Below are 6006 nucleotides of genomic sequence, written 5' to 3'. Positions count from 1 at the left end.
ACAATAAATTGAATTATTTTCTGTGTTTTGCCATCTATGGAGAGAATGCTCTGATGTGTATATTTCTAGGGGACTTGGGAACTTGCGGTTTTGATGGCAATCCCAGATTATATAACCAGGAAATTATTCAATATTGAAAATGTGAAGCCTAAGCAAATTTTAAATCATTGCTTAGGACATGCCATCTACAAATGTGCTTTCCCCACTGGGGCACCAGACTGAAGAAAGCAATGTTGCTTAGATCATCATAGTAAGAGCTCTTAACTCCTAAAAAGTGTTCTTTGAAATTCAGACTTTTAAAGGGCAACAAAGGAGTTTGGATCAGGTAATATGTGTTCAGGAACAATCAAAAGAAACTCATTTCAAAGTGGCCTAAAGGTTGAGAAAGTTTATTGGCTCATGTAACTGAAAGTCTAGAACTTTAGCAATCCAGTGACTCTGGCCTCCTTTTCTTGCTCTTTTCTGGCTCTTTTCTTGGCTGCCATTACTGAAGAGGATTTTGCAGTTTTGGTAAATTGCATTATGGTATTCACAAGAAAGTAGTGAGCACTTTTTTCCCCACTATTCTAAGCAAGAGTTCTTCAACTTTCTCTGGATTAGACCATTTAGGAATATTAACTGTGGCTGGGAGAATGAAGGGAATTGTTTAGATTAAATGAAAAAAGAGTCTAGGAGCGGGAGGTGGTCAGCTTCTGAACCACAGGTGCTCTGCAGGAATAAGGGAAGGAATGCTTATTCCTTTGGGATATGGGATAACTATGGGAGATTTGTTGAGACCAAACCAACACTATGGAATGAAATATATTCAGTGTATTAGAATGTATACTTAATAAAGAGTAAGGTAAGGGCTTACAAATAACTACAGGAGTAACTGTAGTGTGATTGTTGGGTGAACCTACCAATCTTTCCTGCCTAAAGTATTTATTTCTGAAGAGTTTACTTGTGGATTTCTAGAAATACATTCTATACTTCCCGTATTCTGATATATTGCTTAATATTTTTTGCTACTTTTATAATGATTTAGATATAACCATTTTTATATTATTATAATGAAACAAAATAAAATGTACTAGAGCCCATATTTAAAAATAGTCACAGATTGAAATTTCTATTTAATGTAAGAGATTGTATGTTCTTTCTTTACTTCCTCCCCCTCTTCCTGGCTTCCACTTTCATTCTTTTTTCTTTCCCTTCTATTCTCATTCTTTCTTTTCTGTTGAATGCCATATATTTAGAGATTTTACATGTTGCTGCTGTTGTATGACTAAATTAACAATTCTTTAGGAAATAATTCTGATAACTACAGATTATACTGCTTTCCAAAAAGACATCTATTTTAATCGCATCAAAATTTGCTCTAGTATCTCATTTTAAAAAATAATGCATGTGAAGGATATTTTCTAAGTTCTTGCATATAATAATGTGTTTATTGCTTCTAAACATGAATAATATCTTCTCCAGAAGTAGATTTCAATCAATAGTCATCTGTACTTTGTAGATGTTGAGTAGTTTGCTTTTTATATATTTAAAAAGGAGAATTTTAGTATTTATGTGGTGTTCTTTTTCTTTTGTATGTTACCTGGTTTTCTGCCTGGTTGCTTTTAGGTGTTTGTTTTTGTTTGTTTGTTTGTTTTAAATTCTTGTAGTTATCGAGACCTGTTTTGTCTTTTATTTCTCATCATTTTTACCTGGTATTCAGATGGTCTTTTTCTGATTTAAATTCTTAGCTCTTTTTAGCTCAGTGAACTTGTCTTCAATTTTGTTGTCTTTGCTACTTCTCCTCAATCTTCTGCAGAGAGCTTTTCTTCATCAAATTATTGCTTTTGGAATTCTTATTATGAACATAGGAGAACTTCTGTATCAATCATCCTTCTTCCTATGATCTTTTCACTTACCATATTAATCCTTTTACTGTTCTAAGTTCTGCAAATATTTCTTGGGGTATGCTAGGGCATATTTCTATTTGCTGTAGCAACCAATCGGCTGCTCACTGCCGCCATTAATTAATATTTGGAAACATAATTTCAATCTGGATGCAATTTCTCATTATCCCAGACTGTTCTGTTTTACATATGTCCTACTCTTTCAAATTTCATAAATTCAGAATAAATTTATGACTTTTTCACCATAAAAATGAGAAGTTTTAAAAGTTTTCTTCTGTTTATTTCAGTAAGGCTACTTCAAAGGTGGCAACTGGCTCTGATAACTTAGATAGGTCTACATGCTTAGAAACATTTTTATTTCCTCTGCATCCTTGCTACTCAGGTTTCAGTTTATGGACCAATAACATTGGTGTCAGCTGGGAGCTTGTTAGAAATGCAGAATCTTGGGCCTCGCTTCAGACCTGAACCAGAATCTGCATTATAACAAGATCCTCAGGTAAACACATCACGTCTGAAATTTTAATGTGAATACGAATCTCCCGAGAATCTTGTTCAGCAATTTTCAGATTCTAACACACACCCAGATTAGGCTGATGTTATTGGACCCTGTACCACAGTTTTGAGTAGCAAGACTGTAGAGCAGCCCTGTGTTCTAATGTACACTTATAATATTTGTAATAGATCTCAGGTATCCTTTAATTAAATAATATGATTCTTGTTTTAACCAGTGTAAATATTTGTTAGTATTGTAAAATATAATTATTCAGCAGATATTTATCGATTGAAAACATAATAAGAGTAAAGGAGTCTGTGATCAAAGGCAAGGCTGGTGGGCATCCAAGTTGGAGAGAAAATGCATCCAAGAGAGGGCGGTGGGCGGCGTCTGAAGGGGCCCTGATCCAGCAGGCAGTTAGACCTAGGCCCAAAGAGAAGCTGCCTTTTTCATTTTCAGTGTCCATACCTGGAATGAAGAGTTGATTTTCTTGTTGCTTTTTTTAAATACTCAGTCACTGAGTTAGAGTGGGCAATTTTAAATTGCCATTTAAAAGCATTGCCAATGTCACATTTCTTCTTTATCTTCTTCTTTTGATTAGTCGCTCCTTAATTTGCAGTCTCAGGGGCAGCACTGTCTCCATAAGCTTATTTAGCTTTATCAAAGGGAATAGTGGAAGATTTGAATACTAGACCTTAAGCCCATTAAAGCACAGTAGTTAAATCCATAAGAAGATGAGATCTGTGAATATTAAGGATACCCGGGAGCTGAATGGGAGCTTACTTTAAAAGTGTCATTGCTTTTGTACTTTGAGGATTTGTTGTGAGATTGTTTTTTTCACTTTCTATTTAGAAAGTGGGTCATTAAGAATTGTCATTTGCTAAAAAGTTAACCCCAAGTGCTATAAGTGCCTTGAAAGAAAATAAAGTAGATTTTTAAAAGTTAAAGAATGTGAGTACTTTAGAAAGTATTTATAGAATGAAAAGGATTTACATTTGGTACATTCTAGAAGAGACATGGTATAAGTTTACCTGCTGCAAACAATGCAGTATGCTACTGCTTTTGCTCAGAAAAACACCCTTGTCAAATTTCCTTTGTGTAAATGAAGACTCTCTCTGCAGCACTGGAATTGATTTAACCTTCCAGGTAAGATGAATTTTACAATAGGTCAAATCTGATATTAATATTATAGCCTTCTCCATTCTTCTTATCTATAATAGTCTTCTTTATACTTGATATAAATACCAGGTTAAATAAAACTGTGGCAAGTGTGATGCTTCATTAAAAAAATCTTTTTTACAGAATCCCAATATAACTGTAAACAGGTTGTTGTTTTGTTTAGCCTGAGAATATTAACCTAGTACCTGATAGTTAGAGGTTATTAATGCTCTTCTGTGAAACAATCATATATTTTCAATAAATTGTCATGTTCTTTTGTTTAGAATTATTTCTAGCACTTACTAGATAGACATTCCATAAGTATCTGTTGAATAAATCAATGCATAAAAAATGAGCAAATCGTAAGACTGAGCATGGAAATTAACCAGTTACTAGCCTAAAGAGGGAATTTTTATAAATAGGGAAATTCAGGGTATATTCAAACAGATTCTGGTAAAAATGGGAAGAATGTATTTTTTGTTCTCATAACTTTAAACCACATGCATTACAGTAGAATGAAAACAATATGATTTATCAGTAGGTTTGTGCTTAACAATTCTTGAGCCTTGGGGTGGATAATGTAAGTTAAATCTTTTCTCTTCCCCCAACACTCTGAAACCAGCTGCACCCCTTCCCCTGGAAGATCTCTTCTGATGTTTGACATTGCACATATGCTTCCAATGACCTTGCTCATTGGCTTCACTGAATTCACTGTCAAATAAAAATTTCTATTTTTATTTTACAAATAGAAATATTCTTCCTTTAAGGTAAGTGGGAAGAATGACAAGGCTTCAATTTGTAAAAAATTTGTTACGTAGTTCAATTTTACTATGTAATTTTCAACTTTATAGTTTTCACTCTATGAACTTCAGAAGTAAGTAATCTAATTTGGTGAGCCTAATTGAAGTTTCCCTACATACAGTAAGTTCAGAGAAACACTCTCACGCTTCCATTGTATTCAGTTGATGATTTTGCTATAATGACCAGGAAAATAATTAAAATTTAATAACCAAAACTCATGTGGAGTGAAGAGTGAGAGTTGAGGTAAGTCTTGATATTGATTGTTTCTACTGAGCAAAATCACCAAATTCCTGCATAAACCTCTATAGCAGTTCACCCAGGTTAGCATAAAATTTATAATCTTGGAGGCAGAAATTGCTAGAAGCTTGGAGAAAAATATACACATATAATCTAGGTTTATACAAAACCTGACTTTGATTAAATATCTTCCTGTTTATATCTTACAATGAAGAAACCAGAAATTACATCTAAGCAGTCTTGGGAGAAATATGATATATTTATCAGATGAATAGCATATACTCGTGTGATGTTCTGTCTTACAAATTTTAATATATCTTTATTTTAGGAGGAAAAATAATAATGCTTTATTGCAAGCAACACTTTAGGTGCAGTAGGTTCAAGCATTCTAGTTGTTCCCTTTGTGAATATCTTATAGTTTTCCAGTTAATTGATAACTTTTTTTGTGTTTATACAGTTTATCAAGGAGATACTTATGAGACCAAAACTAATTTTATGCCTTTGCATTTCCTTTACCATTTCACATTTTTTAAAATGTGGAATTACACATTTTCTTACTTAACCAGAGTGTGTTAGTTAATCTCACTCATATATTCATGATATGCCGTTCTGCATTTTCATGGGGGAAGGATGAGGCAGTGCCAAGCATTCCATTTGATCATTCACTTTTTGCTGAAAGCTATAAATCCACATGTTGACCACTGCCTAAGGGAGCAAAAGAGAGGGTTCTGATACCCCAATGCAATATTCAGATGCATTGATGATGGTAATTTTTCTAGATGGGAAAATCATAAGGAGTATGAGCATATACAAAGTATTTACTGTGTACATCGTGAGTCATTTTACATATATTGTGCCCTTTAGAATTAAACTCCAAAATCTTACCCCATTCTACACATCAGTCGGGGTACTAGTAAGAAAGAGATGGCACATTTGTTCTGGATCAGTTGAGGAAACTTTAGTACAGGGACTAAACCCTGTAGGCAGAAGTTAGGAAAAACAATTGGTACTGTACCCACGGTACAAAACCCTGGGGCTAGCAAAGGTGGTAGGCCATTCCCACTCTAAGGCTGTGGCTTTCATAGAAGAGTAGAGCTAAACATTAGTGACTTAAGCTAAACATTAGAGTAAACATCTTCACTTTATTTTAGGCTTCTGAGCTCCTGCTTGTAACCTATTGCTGTAGTTTGGATATGTGTCCCCACCCAAATCTCATGTTGAATTGTAATTCCCAGTATTGGAGGTGGGGCTTGGTTGGATCATGGGGGAGGATTTCTCCTTAATGGTTTAGCACCATCCCCTTGATGCTTTCCTCATGATAGTAATTGAGTTCTCATGAGATCTAGTTGTTTAAAAGTGTGTTGCATTGGCTGGGCGCAGTTGCTTATGCCTGTAATCCTAGCACTTTGGGAGGCCAAGGCAGGCAGGTCACTT

This window comes from Pongo abelii, chromosome 22 (assembly GCF_028885655.2).
Source record: "Pongo abelii isolate AG06213 chromosome 22, NHGRI_mPonAbe1-v2.0_pri, whole genome shotgun sequence".
NCBI classification, from domain to species: domain Eukaryota; kingdom Metazoa; phylum Chordata; class Mammalia; order Primates; family Hominidae; genus Pongo; species Pongo abelii.
This window is presented reverse-complemented; position numbering follows the sequence as displayed.